This window comes from Mytilus edulis, chromosome 12 (assembly GCF_963676685.1).
Source record: "Mytilus edulis chromosome 12, xbMytEdul2.2, whole genome shotgun sequence".
Classification (NCBI taxonomy): domain Eukaryota; kingdom Metazoa; phylum Mollusca; class Bivalvia; order Mytilida; family Mytilidae; genus Mytilus; species Mytilus edulis.
Genome location: NC_092355.1, coordinates 38130984 through 38150103, shown reverse-complemented (window position 1 = coordinate 38150103; position 19120 = coordinate 38130984).

Below are 19120 nucleotides of genomic sequence, written 5' to 3'. Positions count from 1 at the left end.
ATTTGAGTTTTTTTTCAAATTTCTTCTTCAAATATCATCAGAATGTAACGTTTGATTTTGTCTGAACCGTGACTACGGCTCCATGTGATAGTTATTCCCCTTATGCATGTTATGAGTTTATACCTGTATGAGAGTCCATTCTCTTGGTGAATGTATTTTTGGAGGTTAATTTCTATCAAAGCAACACCAGATTAACATTGTTTCAGTTGTATTATACTGAAACATTAATATATATATAAAAATATATATAATGATAAGCTCAAATTAGATTTTAATTTCTTTTTTAGAATTTCTTAGAACTTGAAAGTACTCTTAGTGAATCTATTTAACATACTTATAAATTATTAACATCTATTTTGTCAGCAATCAAAGACGGGTTTCAAAGTTATTGTGAAACTGCCTACTCTAGAGGTGGCGTGAATCAGATGTAGATACTTAAAAATTCCAAAGATCTTTTAGAGTACATACAATCTAACTCTCTTTCATCTTGTAACAGTATTAAAACATTTGACTGTTCTACTCTTTAAACAAGTATTCCACATTCATAACTAAAAGACAAATTAAAAGAGTTGGTATTGCTTTGCTTCATAAAAAAGAATGTCCAACGTAGATACAGGTATTTTGTCTTAGAGAGGGATAAATCCTACTTTGAAAAGGATCACTCTGATTCAAACAAAAAATTCTCTGAAACTGGTATTATCAAGACGCTTGATTTCTTGATTGACAACATATTTGTAACGTTCGGAGGACGTGTTTTTCAACAGACCGTCGGCATTCCAATGAGAACTAAATGTGCCCCTCTACTTGCCGACTTGTTTCTTTATTATTATGAGACTGACTTCATGCAGGAACTTCTTAGGAAGAAAGACAAGAAGTTAGCAATATCCTTTAACTCTTCTTTCCGCTACAGAGATGATTTTCTTTCACTAAATAATTCAACATTTGGTGACTATGTGGAACGCATCTATCCCATCGAACTAGAGATACAGGATACTACATATACAGTTAAGTCGGCCTCATATCTTGACTTACATCTAGAAATTGACAATGAGAGTCGATTGAAAACAAAATTTTATGACAAAAAAGATGATTTCAGCTTTCCAACTGTGAACCTTCCATTTCTAAGTAGCAACATTCCAGCAGCACCTGCATACGGGGTATATATCTCCAAATTGATACGATATTCCGGTGCTTGCATTTCCTATCATGATTTTCTTGATAGAGTATTGCTGATCACAAGGAATCTATTAAACCAAGAGTTCCAAATGTTGAAGTTGAAATCCTCCCTTCGTAAATTTTACAGACACCATCACGAGTTGGTTGACCGTTATGGAATAACCGTTTCACAAATGATATCGGATATGTTCCATACGTCGTAACTACAATCCCCTTCCCTTTGATGAATGTGATCTACCAAATAAGACTATTTACCGGATTTATTTTCACATAAGCAACACGACGGGTACCACATGTGGATCAGGATCTGCTTACCTTCCGGAGCACCTGAGATCACCCCTAGTTTTTGGTGGGGTTCGTGTTGTTTATTCTATAGTTTTCTATGTTGTGTCATGTGTACTATTGTTTGTCTGTCTTTTTCATTTTTAGCCATGGCGTTGTCAGTTTATTTTAGATGTATGTGTTTGACTCTCCCTTTGATATCTTTTGTCCCTCTTTTACTATAATTGATCAAATGCTTCAATGATATCTGTATTTAACAAATACAATTAGCTTTCAAGAAAAATAGAAATAACAAATAAATAACAAAATAACAAAATGTAACACATTTGGCACCATTTCATATTTTTAAAATAACAACAAATACCTTTTTTATTACAACATGTAAAAACATAATTATTTGAAACGATTGTTTTCTTTTTTTAATCAATACAAACACTATTATGAAAGGTAATTATATGCAGCCAAAACAAAAATAACGTAACAACATAAAAAAGAAATACATGTATGAAGCATGTATTTTAATCAGTATAAACATGATAAACCATTCATAATAAGATAAGATATTGTAATACATCAGATTATTTAACTAAAACATCTAGTAGTGGGAGCAATACTTTCCCGTATATAAAGGCCATGAGAAAAAGCATAATTTCAAAACAAACATTCTCTTCTCCTGTTTGTAATTACAGATTTTCAAGTAAAATTGTTTTGTAACAATTAATATTTAAAAGTAGAATCACAAAAATTTCTGAACTCACAGAAAAATTCAAAACAGATAGTCTCTAATAAAATACAAAATCACCTCAAATGAACAACAACTGTCATTTTATTGTTGTGTTTTTGTTGTGTCGTAGTTCTCTTATATTTGATGCGTTTCCCTCGATTTTTGTTTGTAACCCGAATTTGTTTTTTTTTCTCTATCGATTAATGAATTTCGAACAACGGTATACTACTGTTGCCTTTATTTATATATTACTGTCTTGGTACAGGAATTTTCAAATGTAGAAAAAGGTGGATTAAACCTGGTTTGAGAGCGCTAAACCTCTTACTTGTATGACAGTCTCATCAAATTCCATTATATTTACAACAATGCCAGAACAAAATAGACAACATAGGTAAAATTGTCAATATAGGGATACAGCAGTCATCACTGTATCACAATCTCAAAGCGGGATTTTTCACAATATGCTCTCAAACTGACTTGAAAAAGATTTATTTAACCTACTCCAATCCGATTTTTATGTTACCTTTAATTTATCATATGCTAGAAAAAAATCCACTGTTTTTATTCATGTATTGCCCGGCAAAACTTACTTTTTTCTTTTGAGAACAAAACAATTTTAAAGTCATTTATGAAAACGCTACAAAACTGTTGTTTTTTTGTTATTGAATGAAAAAAGGTGAAAATGTACGAAAGTTAAGAAAAAACAAAACATTTCCCGCTAAAAGTTTTTTATACATGTATTTTAAACTCCAAGGAACAAATGAACTTAAGGTTTGTCTGCTTTCTGACTTTTGTTATTTTGGTACTACCGGTTATAACAAAAATTGAAAACAACACGTTTAATAATATAACAGTCATTATTAAAAAGCTTGTTGCTTTGAAACAGAGCATAAATTGTTAATTCAATTTAAAATACATGTTGATTAGACTGCAGATTGCCTTGTACATGTTGTACGCCGTTGTAATATACCTGGTTACACAACTCTATGCGATACGATTTATTCATTTCGGAATAGGGTTAGTTAGTGAAATTGCTTTATCTGAAACACCAAAGACAAATATATGCGTACCATGCTTTAGTAATTCGACATAGCTATCAAGACTATCAAACAAGTTTCCATTAAAGTCATACTTCAATTTTCCGGACTCGTCTTTTGTATGTATCCTCAAATGTACTGTTTCATCTTTTATCCTAAAATATATCATGTATATCAATTAGCCAAAAAATAAATTGTGTTCTCCATGTTTCATTCCATATTATTTAGTATTTATCTGTTGTACTGAAAATGTTCATTGATATCCATTGTAAATAAGTAAATGCATGATGATCAACTGAAATATGACGATTTGTATTTTTTCTCTTCATTATATTGTTATCGATCTGATGCATATTTTGATAGCATTAGCGAAATGCATACTGTGGATTCAAGTATTTTCTTGGGTTCCAATTTTCGTGCATAGAGGAAAACTTACATGATTGGGGATATATAATTTCGTGTGTTTGCCAATAGTTATCAAAGGTACTAGGATTATAATTAATAACACCAGACGCGCGAAGCGTCTACACAAGACTCATCAGTGACGCTCACGTCAAAATAATTATAAAGCCAAACAAGTACAAAGTTGACGAGCATTGAGGACCAAAGTCTGCATACAATTCTAAAAGGAAATTGTTAAACATCGAATATTTAATTTTGTGATCACATGTACCAGCGGAAACCCGACGAAAGTTAGTATCCAACGAATAATAATCATACACAGTATCCGTGTTTATCATAATTAGTAAATATTTGATTTTTATCCTGCAATTGGGTGTTCTACTATAAATATACAGCCCTACAGATATCTCTATGCTGTATCTGTATACTATACAGATATCGCTTTTAAAGCTCCGCCCACTGCCAGATTGAGTATTGCAGTCGTATTCCAATGACGTATTAAGTGCGAATTAACGATTACTTTTATACGTTCTCTTTGTTTTTAAACATTTCTTTACAGCAACAAGAATCACACCAATTTTCTGATAACATACAAACATGAAAAGCAATCTTTTTTACGATGACAACTATCGATTTCAAAACTTGAATGTGTATGATTGTGTTATAAAAACAACCTTGTCAATTTTAGCATGCATGTTTAATGAATGTCGTGTTTGAAGCGAAGGACAAGTCATACACTCCTGTTTCAAATTGGACAATGTTTTGTTATTTCTTTTTACTGTTGAAATTAGTTGTAACGTTAAAATAAATATTTATTCACCTTGAGCGATGTATCATTGTTGACCCTTCGAGATTTTTTTTTTTTTTTTGCGAACACGTCTTCAGCTGAACGTGTGATTACTGTATGGTATTACTACACGGGCCTCAAGGAATTTCAAATCGAAAATGAAGGCAAAACATTTCAAAACACATATAAAATACTGAATTAATTGCAGGATAACGACAATATCTGTGTAATTGTGAAATTTTCATTAATGTGCAGCAACGTCCATTCGTTTCAATTGATTGGACAGCATATATCAACGGATATGTTTAAATAGTAAGATTTTTTCTTTTCTCGTGTGTGACCTAAGCGAATACGATTTATCACCCACTTTATACTTGCTATGAGCATTAAGGCGAGTATCACTCGTGGAGCAGTAACTAACATTAGCAACACGACAAGTACAACTCATGCAGCAGGAATTGCTTCACTTTTCGGATTACCTTATATCACCCGATTTTATATCAATTTATGCTGCTCTGTATTCAGATCTATGCGTAGTGTTTTGTCTTCTCGTTGTTGTTTTTATGGCCATAGTTTTGCCTGCTATTTCACAAATTTTGATTCTTGATTGTTCCTTTGGTATTTTGGTTTCTTTTATAACGTTCCTTATGAAAGTTAAGCCGAATATGGGCAACAGTAGTATATCGCTGTTCGAAATGTGATGTTCGTAACATTTGACATACATAAATCAGGCCGTTAGTTTTCTCGTTTGAATTGTTTTACATTGTCTTATCGGGGCCTTTTATAGCTGACTATGCGGTATGGGCTTTGCTCATTGTTGAAGGCCGTACGATGACCTATAGTTGTTAATTTCAGTGTCATTTTGGTCTTTTGTGGATAGTTGTCTCATTGGTAATCATACCACATCTTCTTTTTTTATGTGGACATACTATGTACAATCAACACATTTTAATACAACCAAGTTAAGTTTTTTAAAAGCAAATTTTAATTTTAGATGTCTTTCTCCAATAACTAATATCTGGAAAGTTAGTAATATGTTTTAGATTTCTGTTCTATGGTCAGAGTGTTGTACATTTCCTCATTTCTATTCTCAATTATATTCATATTCCTTCCCCGTGTTTGATTCACCTTTTATCTTGAAATGACATAACACAATACTGTTGATACTTACAAGATACTTAAGATATAGTTGCCTGTTAATGTTCTACTTTCTCTTACAAGAAAAGCACCATCCCCCATATGTTTGTATTTCTTTAGTAAAGTGTCTGCTTCCACACTCTTTCCATAGTTCCATGGCTCGTTATTCTGCAAGGATATTTTTAATATTCAAAAATGTAGATTAGGGGAATTTTAGATTCTTACATGTTTAGATGACCATTAAAGGCAATTTGCTTCATATTTTTTGTACAATATAGTTGCATGGATACTATGAAACAGTTTTAAATAAAAATCATTTACCATACATTGGTACTAATTATTTTCGTTATTCTGTTAATTAACAATAGATAAAATCAAAAGGAATATTGCCTATTTTAAGTTTGTTAGAACTCAGGGTTTAAACTCTCAGTTTATATTCTAACCTTTTAAGGACAGCACAAAAGTGCCTGGAAACAAGGAACACCACCACAAACAGATAATCACTTGAATTAACAATGATATAATTATAATAGTTCAGAGATCAATTGAATATCTTTTCATATCTATTTTCTCAATACAGTCAGACCTGTTTTTAAAATGTTAAAGAGACCAGGTAATTGATAAGACGATGTTTGATTATTTCTTCCTATCATCATGGCTATAGGTTTATATAATTATGCTGATTAAAAATTGTATGGTTTATTTATAAATTCTGCCTGAAATGAGGAAAATAATTGTCTTCTTCTAGTTCAGAAAATGTCACTTCTGGTTTCATATGACAACTGTATTATTATATGTTTGATGAATACAGAAATCTATTGTTTATATATACTGTAGTCTGTACAAAGGGGATATTTTGTAATTTATTGAAAGTATCTTCCACTCGCAAATGATAGTTCATGAATGCCAATTAATTAAATATGAGATTTCTAGGTATTTTGCCATGAAAAAAAGTGCACACAAGTACGGGTTTACTCGACGTCACTTGCAGTAGACCTTTTCCAAATGTATATGTATCCTTACATTTTACAAAGACTGGCTATATAATGAACCACATTGATGGTAATCTTGAACTAAGCAGAAGTAAGATAAGATGTGGAAATTTATAACGTCAACGAAACTTTGACATTGACTAAAATTTTATGAATATTTTAAGCAAGGACCTTTAAACCACCTCTTCTACATATGGTTAGTGAGTTACATTAGCTTAAAAATCTAAGATAAAATAGCACAGAGCAGAACATAAGGTGAGAATGCTATCATTCTCTTATATTGTTGAAAAGTGTTGGCCATAACAAGAAAAACAGTGTTCAGGAGGTCACTCTTTCATAGACAAATATTCCGTTAAGCAGTGTCAGTTTCGAAAGCAGTTCAATATCATATACCAAATCAGCAAACGACATCATGCAAAACAACAAAACAGAAAAAGAAAAAAAAGATAATCGGCTATTAGTAAATATCAGAACAAAAGCAATACATTTATTTTCACAGAAAAGAGGAAAAACCTAATACCCAAAACAACATTAAAAGTTGTTTTTTTTTTTCACAGAAAATTGTTAATGGGAAAAAAACCTGTTAATAGTAAATGTGATAACGTGATTTTTTTTCCATGTTCTAATGAAGTTAAGTATCAGTAAATCTCATACTAGGAATGAAAACAAAATCGTGTGTTAATCCCGTTCCAGATGTCAAGTTTTATAATTGTAACAGATACGACGATTATGGAACACCAAAACTGTCTTGTTATGACCATTTTTCATTATATGATGTGCATAAATCTTTATATGATGTGCACTTGTCTTTATATGATGTACATTTACTTTTATATGATGTGCACTTGTCATTGTATGATGTGCAAACACCTTTATATGACGTGCAAATATGCTTATATTATGTGCAAGTATCTTTATATGATGTCCAATCATCTTAATAAGATGTGCAACTACACTTATATGATGTGCATACATACTTATATGATGTGCATACATACTTATATGATGTGCAAATGTACTTATATGATACGCAAACAAACTTATATGATGTGCAAATATCCTTATATGATGTGCAAAGGTTCTTATATGGTGTGCAAACAAACTTATATGATGTGCAAATATACTTATATGATGTACAAATATCCTTATATGATGTGCATTTTCCCTTATATATTATGTGCAAACATCTTTATATGATGTGGTTGTGTCATTATATTATATGCTTGTAATCTTATATCATGTGGTTACGTTAACTTCATTATATGATGTGCTTTCGTCGTCGTTATGGTCAATGAACATGATTACGATTAAAATGATTACTGTCTACGTCATAACTGATTCCGTTCTGTTTCTGCAGAATCAATATAAACCCGGATCAAATCTTTAGCTATTTAAAAAGAGAAAAAACCTTGACATGTTTATTCCTCGATTTAAGATGAAAACAATCACATCAGATATTGATGGAGAATTGTCAAATAATGAATTTTAATCTATGGGTCTACAATAATGAATATACGGGATCTACAATAATGAGCATATAGTTAAATTATTAAATTATTATGTTTTAGAAATAGATCTATCATCTTTTAAGCGAAAGTGCATTTTTAAGATAAAGTGAGACAGTGCCTTTTAACAAAAAATAACGTTTCAAACATTTCGGTGGAAGATTAAGATCAATTAATACAGGAACTTGTTAAAGAATTTCCCGGCAGCGGCGAAAATATAATAAAACACATTTTTGTGGCTCTTATTTATAGCTTGCTGTTCGATTTGAGTAAAAGCTCCGTGTTGAAGGCCGTAATTTCTACACTATCATGCTAATTCGTGGCAGTTAGTTTATATTGATGGAGGAAGCCGAAGTCCCCGGAAAAAACTTTCGGTAGGAAAAACTAATAATTCTATTCAATTGAGATTTGAGTCGAGCTTACCTGCCATGATTGCCAATGACACAACTCTCCACAAGACACCAAATGACACATACATTAACAACTATAGGTTACCGTACGGCCTTCAACAATAAGCAAAGCCCATACCGCATAATCAGCTATAAAAAGCCCCGAAATGACAAATGTAAAACAATTCAAACGAGAAAACTAACGGCATAATTTATGTACAAAAAATGAACGAAAAACAAATACCGGTATGTAACACATCAACAGACGACAAGCACTGAATTACAGGCTCCTGACTTGGGACAGGTGCATATTCGTACGGGAACATATTAATGTGAAATGAATATTAACCCTGTTTTGTAATAGACCGACACCCTGAGTCGGATTTTTAACATGCTCCTTCACAAAAATTCATTTTTCTTTACTCGGACAGATTATTCTGATTCTGAGCAGAACAAGTCTTTGATTTTACTCCTTAATTTAGCAGGGAAGCAGCAAATACCAATTTTAAATTCTTTGGTTTTGAACCGGCCGGAATTCGAACCTACGATCAGCAACACTTGAGGCTAACATGCTACCATGAAAGCACCGCCACTAGATAGTTACCCGTAATATAAAAGGAAAGCTGTTCAGATATACAACTCCGTAAACAGGGTTAACATACTGACCATTGATTTTTTTTTTTGGTGATTGTGGGGGGAAGGGGGGCATGTTTTTTTGTAAATGTTTGATTACAAGTTTCTTGAAAGATATTTTATCTTTTTCAGAAGGGAATCAAAATAATAGTTTCTATTGAAAATTAGAGAAACAATAAAACAATAATGAAATTAAAAAAAAAATAACCATATTATTTTTAAAAAAGAGTTTTTCATTAAAGTCGAAAAATATGTTTGTCCTGGAACAAGAAAGTACACGTCCTCCTGAATTTGTAAAGTAATATATATGTGGTTTTTATCTTATTTTAATGCACAGGAAAACTTGAACCAGATGATTATCATTCGAGAACCATATTATTCTTATTTGAGAACCATATAATTTTCCTATGAACACTTACATATGATTCTCACGTTGCCCTTTTTATATGATTCTTATATGCTCGCTTTTATATGATAATCAGATGTGACAACTTTCTTTTAGGAAAATAATATTTCTGTGCAGAATAAGTGCAAATGATTGTGATGCACATAAAAATCATCTAAAAATACTATTTTTTTGTAAATGTATGTTTTATCAATCGACTGATTAATGTTATGACATACACGTCAAAAAAGACAACAATCCATTCCCCAAAACAAATAAATATTGCAAATTCAAGAGATACATGTCTATAATATACAATTATGGCCCGTTGAAGAGGTGAATATCCAAAATTGTCAACACGAGAAGGTTATTTCATTGAGGGCGCAGCCCGAAGTGAAATAACTTTTGAGGGTTGACAATTTTGGATGTTCATCGATTCTAAGGGGCCACAATTGTTTTATTATACCGAACTTACAGTGGAAGGGCCTGATCGCTTACAGTAAATATTCATGATCTTAAACTCTTAATAATAAAATTGTATTCTTAATGATTTTACTTTTTTGATATTTAATTGATATGAATACCGGTAGATGTATATATATTTTTCTCACGTTTGTCGGGTTTGTTTAATATTGGGTTATTGAGCTTTAACATTCATTCAAATGAAATGGAAACTACATGAAGTACTATATTGCATATTGGCAGTATATTGAATATATATATGACGATTTTAGGTGAATGTGCAGGTATGCGTGTCGGCAGAATATACAGACCAAGGTTGTCATCACTGACAGGTGTGAAATATAATGGCTTCTGTTTCTTTGTTTATTCATTGCTTACTTTCAAGATGATGACATCAAGACCTCAGAGAAACAGCCCCGTTCTTCCAATACCCCATTAGTCCAACACACTATTGGTCCGACACCCCATTATTCTGACACGAATAATTGAACAACATTACACTATTATAATTTTGCCTAATGTCCAGTGGCACAAGCGACACGAGTAATTGAACAACATAACAATATTATAATTTTGCCTAATGTCCAGTGGCAAACATATCATGCATGCTCAGGACGAGGAAATGCAATAGGTAGGTCCTGTAATAGAACCCATATGGGATGTAAATAGGTCAAAGCAACTTGGACTGCCAGTGGACGTTGAAAGTAGATTGACCAAAGACAGTTACAGTATTTGCATTGCAACACGCCCAGACAAAAGGCAACTGTCAGCCCCTAAAAGATTTGTTGCAACGGCACTCTCTCTTTACGTGGCATCTGATGATATATCGTCGAAACTTTTGATTTTTTGGGAAAATTATACAACCCGCACATCAAACGGACGCCCAACTTTGGCAAGGGTTTACTGCTAGTCGTAAGGAACCCACTTTGACCTTGTCCATCGAATGACTAAGAAAAAGTAATGCAATTTATTACGGTTGTTTGGTAGATATATATAACTGAAAATAGATGAATACAATCATTAAAACAAAATATGTAATGATTGAGAAACAGAGTAGTTAACGTTTGGTCAAACTAGTATACTTTGTGAAGTTTTTTGTCGAACAACTAACATGAAGATACGAAGCTTTATATATTTCTTAAAGACAGCGGTAAACCAAATAAAAGTTTTAAAGTTTTGCGCGTTCTCCGTACGGATATAAAAAAAAATATGTGGAATGATTGCCAATGGGACAACTGTTCAAAAGAGACTTAATGACACAGGAACTATAGATCACCGTACGGCCCTCAACAATAAGCAAAGCCCATGCCGCATAGATTTAAAAGGCCCTGAAATGACAATGTAAAACAATTTAAACGAGAAAACTAACCGCATAATATATGTACAAAAAATGAACGAAAAACAAATGTGTAACACATCAACAAACGATAACAACCGAATTACAGGCTCCTGACTTGGGACAGGTACATACATACAGAATACGTGGTTAACTATGCTGGCGGGATCCCACCCACCCCACCCCCTAGCCTTGGACAGTGGTGTAACTTTACAACATATAAACGAACTATACAAATCAGATGAAAAAGGCTTAACTCATCAGATGGAGAGAAAAAATAAGAAATAATCTAACAAAAACAGAGTGGATGTGACCGGATACTGTGTATTTGAATTAATGAAAAAAGTAAAATCACAAAAATACTGAACTTGGAGGAAATCAATTGGGAAAGTCCATAATCACATGGCAAAATCAAATAACATAACGCATCAACAATGAATGGACAAGAACTGTCATATACCTGACTTGGTACAGGCATTTTCAAATGTAGAAAATGGTGGATTGAACCTGGTTCTATAGCGCTAACCCTCTTACTTTAATGACAGTCTCATCAAATTCCGTAATAATTACATTGATGCGTTAATTAAACAGACACAATAAATAAAATAGTAAAAATATGGGTACATCAGTCATCATCGTATTAAGGACATTATGCAAACAAACAAAAAACACATTCGGAAAACCCATTGACATTACCAAAAGGTTTGGTTGATCCATCAAAATATGGATTGCGCATGTAGTACGGTGAATGAGCATTAGCGAAATTGTATATAAGACACGGATCGATTATGATTTTTGTATTTGGATATATTCTCAAAAATTTGCTTTTCTAGGGGAAAAAGATTATTAAAGAGAACTTTAGGATGTTCTAGACATTACATTTATACGTTTTATCACAATATTTCCGACTTGGTACGATTTAAGAGAAGTTGCGGCTAAATGAAATTAGTCTCTTCCTCTAGTAGTATAGATCTTAACAGTACATGGAAACGTATATTTGTACATGCTGTGTAGCCATTTGTTTGTTTAATGTTTAGTTGCAAATGTTTAATGAATATATTCAGTTCATTCTGACAGCACATTTCATCCATTTTTACGATCCTTATAATGTCAGTTTTATTTTAAAAGAAAAATGTATCTACTAGCTAATGAGCATCAGTTAATTATCTTGTATGCATTGATTTAACTTAAAACTATTGTCTAATCGGTTGTCAGGTGGAATTTTGGAAAATTTATCAACATTTAAAAAAATTCTAATTAAATATTTCGTGGAAGGGCAGACTGGACTTTTTTAGTGGTTGAAGACTATAAACCTTCAGTTTTTTTGTTCGAAGATATGCATTTTCATCATCCAACTTGAAAGACTGTCGTCAAGTACTTTTAGTAAAATAAATATTCGAACAAACCTACTCTGTTTTTATGATTCATTAGATAGGTATTTCACTTGACCCATATATTCATCTTTTAGTACTGTGATTTTTTTTATGTTATAAAGTCAACCTGTAGGTTTGATATATAAAAATTATATAATCTGAAGCGAGATGATGTATCAAATATTCTTGCTTTGTACGTTTTCAAGACAAAATGTTCAACTCAAACACGCCCTAACATAAAAAAGGTGCACTTGAATTTTTCTTTTCGGTACAATTGTTACCCTTTTTTTAGAATGTTTTCTTGAGTCACATAATGGAAGGACAGACACACACATTTCTGAACTAATAGATTGATATGTTCTCCGTCTGTGGTAATTTAAAAAACAATCGTAAGTTAAGCATTGTCTACATCCAACTTGATAGATACCCATGTCGTCGACTTGATATCTAATTGTTCTGATTAACTTTGTAATAGATAAATTGAAACCTTATGCAAATGGTGTTTTTATAATAGAACACTTCGTAATTGAGAAGAACATTGTCATTTTATTTGTTTCTATTAACTTTTATTTTTTTTGTTTCTATAGTAAATATTACAGTAAGCATTCATCGCCTTCTCTAACAAAGAACTTCGATTCTTATGTTCTATTTCAACCGGGTGTCCGCCTGAGAAGAAGCGTAACATCCAAAGTTGAATTCTTTCCAATTGGAACATTTTACTATCGATGTTATAACTTAAATGCGCCAATTTTCGAGTGTATTATCAATCAGAAACAATACGATGTATATAGCTCGCAGATTTTTTTACGTTTTCGATCATTAAGTTCGTGTACAGTTTAATAGATGAACGACAATATTAATGTCCCTCTTTATAGTAAAATGACACGTTTTACATTTTTGACTGTATCAGAGACAAAATCACATTAAAATTATTCTTTATGATGAGGGATTGCACTGCTGATGACATTTCTTTTTAAGTAAAATGTGTTCCCATATAAAACACATATATTAATTAATATTTTCAAACTTGCAAAGTTCTCAATTTCTCATGTTACTACCAGATACATGTAGGTGGCATGGTCTTATCTGTTCAAGTATACTCATACAAAACAGTAGTTAACATACCACGTCTACAACGAATCTACGAAGGAGTTTTTGAATTTTGGGTGGATGGGCGTCGTTGATTTTCTTTTATACTTTTTACTCATTTTCTCTTCTTTTTTTTTTGGTCCATCTTTATTCTGTAGATTTTCTATTACGGCAGTTATTTACCATTGTCGGACTATTGGGGTGTCGGATCAGTAGGATGTCGGACTAATAGATTGTCGTATCAATGAGCTGTCGGATTAATGTAGTGTCGGACTAATAGGGTGTCGGAATATCGGACGACACCGTTTACTCTGCTTAACATCTGAACTATAACTTATGTAAGTATAAGTATTTCTTCTTATTGAAGTCCGTACAGTAAACTTCTAAATAATTTGGTCTCTGGTTGATAGTTGTCTTATTAACAATCATACCACATTTTTGGATTTATTATTTACGACTTCAGACTAATGACCGGCGGACTTGTTTATGCAATGCAACTTTCCTTTCACGAATGTAAACTGAAAGTATTGTAGGTTTTACAGTTCCAGGACATATATCCATTTTGTTCTTATATGCAATTATATTATTTTTCAATAAATTAATTAAAGAAATGTAACATCCTTAGGTGTAACTGCAATTGTCAATATGTCGATCGAAAATGGACATATGGCTACTTTGTAAGTTCAGTGTACCCAGGATGCGATGAAAATTTGCGTTAACGCGAGTTTACTACAAAAATAGAAGACCCGCCTTTTTCCATGTTAACGCGAAGTAAACGCGAAAGTAAACGCCCGTTTACTCTTAACAAAATTAGAAGACGCGCCATTTTCGCGTTCACGCGAAGGAAAACGCGAAAGTAAACGCCCGTTTACTTTTAATGTCTACTAAAATTTCGGAGTAAACGCGGAGTTAATGCGGCGTTAAGATGAAGTGCAGGCGAGTAAACGCGGCGTTAACTTTTAACAAGTTTACATGTAATGCTTGGTCTGCACCCTACTGTACTTACATAATAGTCACGAATTTGACTTTTTACTATTATCGTTACAGGTTGCTTATAGAAAGATGGATCTAGACTTATTTTCATCGATGATATTTAATTTGAAACGTCCCCATACTATTCACCTTCTGCATTCATCAGTTGAAATCTTATAAAACGCTTTAGATGAAATAACAAGAAAATTCCACCTGCTTCTACCATTCGGTCAGTAGCATGAAGGTTGAAAAAATAACGAAATCTGTTTCTCAATATTTTGTTGAGAATGGTGATTGTTCCCGAATTTCGGTGCAATATAAGTGCGTAATGTTCAATAATTAAAACTATAACCATGTGTTTGCATCTTTTCAGTGCATTGTGGGTGCGATCAATGCTGTTTTCTGTACATAAGTTCGTTTCAATCTCTATTTATCTTTTGTTAAATGGAATATTTGCTGGAAAACATTTTGTTCAGGAAAATTAATGGCGATGTTAGGATTCAAAGTTAAAACAGGAAAACGAAAACTTGTTTTATTATAATGCTACATGTCTACTATATGGTACATTCACATCAGATATGTTTTAAATCTATTTTTTTTATTCAAAATATCACACATAGTCCTGACATGCCTGATATCTAATATATCTAAATTCAAAGCATTAGCATTTTTATAATATTATAATTCTTTATTGTCGTATAAGTAAAATTATACTTGTGACATAAACAAAAGTAACAAAAACAAAAAATAACTGGGATAAAAACATAAACTTAAAGTGTGTTATTTATCACATGTTGGTTCTTAAGGTACATGTTCAGTAAGAATAATGTGTTTACCTAAACTTGTTGTCACCCTTTCTTGGTGTTGTTCAACATCATTGATTATGTCTTTTAAACTATCATACACACCATTATTGATGGAATAATACTCCAAATGTCCAGACTCCATTTTTGTTTGTATCCTCAAATGTCTCACTTGATCGTTTTCCCTAAAATAGTAAAGCTCAAGAGTGCAATCGATAAATTTCTTGTCTATTTTTGTTGAGATTCGTACAGAACAATGTGTAACTACAGGTATCAGTAAACATCACTTTACAATGAGTTATGTATTTTACAACGAAATCCAAGGTTAACCATTCAAATGTTTGGTTTGTACGGGTCGATATATTAAGATGTTTTCACCAAGTCATACACTTTCAAATACTTTAAATTTCAATTTCGTATTCCGATTAAATTTAAATTCAACCTTCCAACTTTTTTAACTAAAGCTACCCCCTTGTTTTAAACGAAGTGTGCATTCAGCATACCAAATTGTGAGCTTAACATTTTGGATAAGTATTTAATCTATTTGTCAGGAACTATAAAAAAGACAATAGTTTTACACTGCTGTTCGAAATTCATAAATTGATTGAGAGAAAAAAGCAAATCCGGGTTGCAAACTATAATTGAGGCACACACATAAAATATGATAGATGAACAACGACACAACAGAAACACAACACTAAAATGCAACCCACAGAAACAAACTATGATCTAAGTGTGAGTATTCTGAGATTCGTTTTTTTAAGAATAAAATAACAATGCTAAAAAAAAAACTCTTATATTTATAAATGTTCATATACGTGACATTCCTCGCAAACACGAGGTTGTAATCTGATATAACTTATAGTCAGCAGCACTCACGAAAATGTAGCAGTTCAGTAAACATTTTGAAAAAATCCTTATATTGGCAAACAGTGAGTATTGTCTGAGAATTTCAAAAATTGGCCACACCTTACCACTCATTGCTGTCACATTTGAAAAATATAAAGTTATTGTGTTCAACTGTACCGAAGAAAAGTGTTACATTTATACAAAAAGATATTATAAAAAAAGAGTATGGTATGATTGCTAGGAAGACATTTATTCAGAGTTCCAATGACGAGTATATATTAAGCAGCATACCGATCGGAAAAGCACACGTTTTTCCAGATGAAAAGGTACCAACTCTAAAAGTGAAATACTTAGGATATAATATTTAAAAGTTAATTCAACATATTGAACAAGCAAAAAGCTGGCATTGTCAACGTCTGCAACCCTAAAAGCACATTTACTGAGAGACATTATTTTTAAAATACACAAATGCATTGTCATCCGTATACATGTATTATTATTCAAAGTGATACACAATACCAACACAACTTCATATATTGCGTGTGACATCAACATGTACCGTACATATTTCGTTTGTATGAATCTCATTCCAAGAAAGCACAAGGAATACAATTAACAAATCGGAAAACAGGTTATCCTGTATTTTTCCTGAAAATACTTAATCATTAACATATCCCGTCTTTTAGCAGATACATTAACCAACAACAGAATGTGAGGTTTGGAAATATCAGATATGATAATTTCTGAGTTAGATATATATTAAGTCTCAAAGTTCACTTGAGACATAGAAAATTGTAACACAATGATGACTGATGCACTCCAATTTTTAACTATTTTGTCTGATAGTTTTTTCTTAAACATTGTTGTCTCTATTATTGACATCTATTCGAGTTTATAAAAGAGAGAGGTTAAGCTAGCTACATGTATAAAACCATGTTTAATCCACCTTTTGCAAAATAAGGAAATACATGTATTAAGTCAGGAGAATGAAAGTTGTGTTCCATTTGTTTGATTTGTTTCAGCTTTTGATTTTGCCGTTTTATTAAGGACTTTCCGTTCGAAATATTTCTAAGATTTCGGTATTTTGTAATTTAATTTTTGCTTAATGACACATTTCATCTTTGTTCATTTCGTAAAGGACTGTGTCAATACCAATAAACAGTACTCATTTTTTGTTAATAGTAAATAATGCATCAAATGAATTTCTTGTACACTGAATGTGAAATCAATTTTCTGGTATTTTTCTTTAAATAGTTCTTAAGTATTTTTTACATTGAATTGTGAAACATACCTAGTATATTAAACAATAATAAGTCACGCTTTTTGGAGATTATGGTTTACTGTTTACAAAAGTATGAACTATTCGAAATACTAATGATTTTCTTATTCCATGCATATGATTTTTAATTTAAGTTTCTTGTTTATAATTCGGAGTTTAGTATGACGTCCATTATCACAGAACTAGTATACATATTTTTAAGGGGCCAGCTAAAGGACGCCTCCGGGTGCGGGAGTTTCTCACTACATTGAAGCCCCATTGGTGGCCTTCGGCTGTTGTTTGCTCTATGGTCGGGTTATTATCTCTTTGACTCATTCTACATTCCTTTCTCAATTTTATATATAATCTGAGCCTTATTTGGCACAATTTTTGAAATTTTGGGTCAGCAATGCTTGTTAAACTTTGTTCTTGAGCGTCACTGATGAGTCTTGTGTAGATGAAACGCGCGTCTGCCGTATTAAATAATCAGACTGGTATCTTTGATTACTATTTACACCACTGGGTCGATGCCACTGCTGGTGGACATTCCGTCCACGAGGGTATAACCAGCCTAGTAGTCAGAAGTTCGGTGTTGATATTAATATCAATAATATGTTTTTTTTTATAAATTTACTCTTTACAAAAGTATGAATTATTTCAAAAACTTCTAATCCCGAGCAAAGATAACTTAAGCCGTATTTGGCACAGCTTTTTTGGAATTTTGAGTCATCTATGCTCTTCAACTTTGTTTTTGTCTGGGTTTCTAACTATCTTTATTAGAGCGTCACTGATGAATTTCATGGAGACAAAACGCCCATCACCACTGGGTCGATGCCACTGCTTATGGACGTTTCATCGCCGATTGTATCATCAGCCTAGTAGTCAGCACTTCGGTGTTGACATAAATATCAATAATATGTTCTAATTAAATTAAGTTGTAAGTCTGGTACCTCACATGCCCTCTCAAGCTTTGCTATTTTAAAAGTTATAATAAAAATTTAAAACTCTAAAGAGATAAATGACATAATTTCTAAATTTGACCTCTGCGTGCTTGTTGCGGTTTTGTTTGAGTGTAATAAAATTCATATGACATGTATGAGGCAGACATGTATGAGGCAATCATCAGTTAAAAGTTTGCATGTTTCCAAGAAATAAGTGCTATATCTCTAGACAATGGTAGAAGGGTTAGTGAGTTACTGCCTTAATTCATACTCTATTTGAAAGTGATGGTTTTCAGCACTGTGTATGATGAGTACAAGTTAAATTAAGTTATAGTTCCGAATCGATCATGGAACAGACTGAAAGAAAGATAGACAGACAGCAAGACGAACAGCTGAAAACACAGACAGGAAGATATTCAAGGGTGACACTTAATGCTTCCATTGCTTTCTACGGGGGTATTAAAGGAAACGGAAAGCAAATGATGCTTACATAAAATCTACGGAATACATTCCAATATTATTTGCACTGTCTCTTACGAGAAATGATCCAGTGCCTCTCATTTAAACACCATCAATGCAATCTTTGTT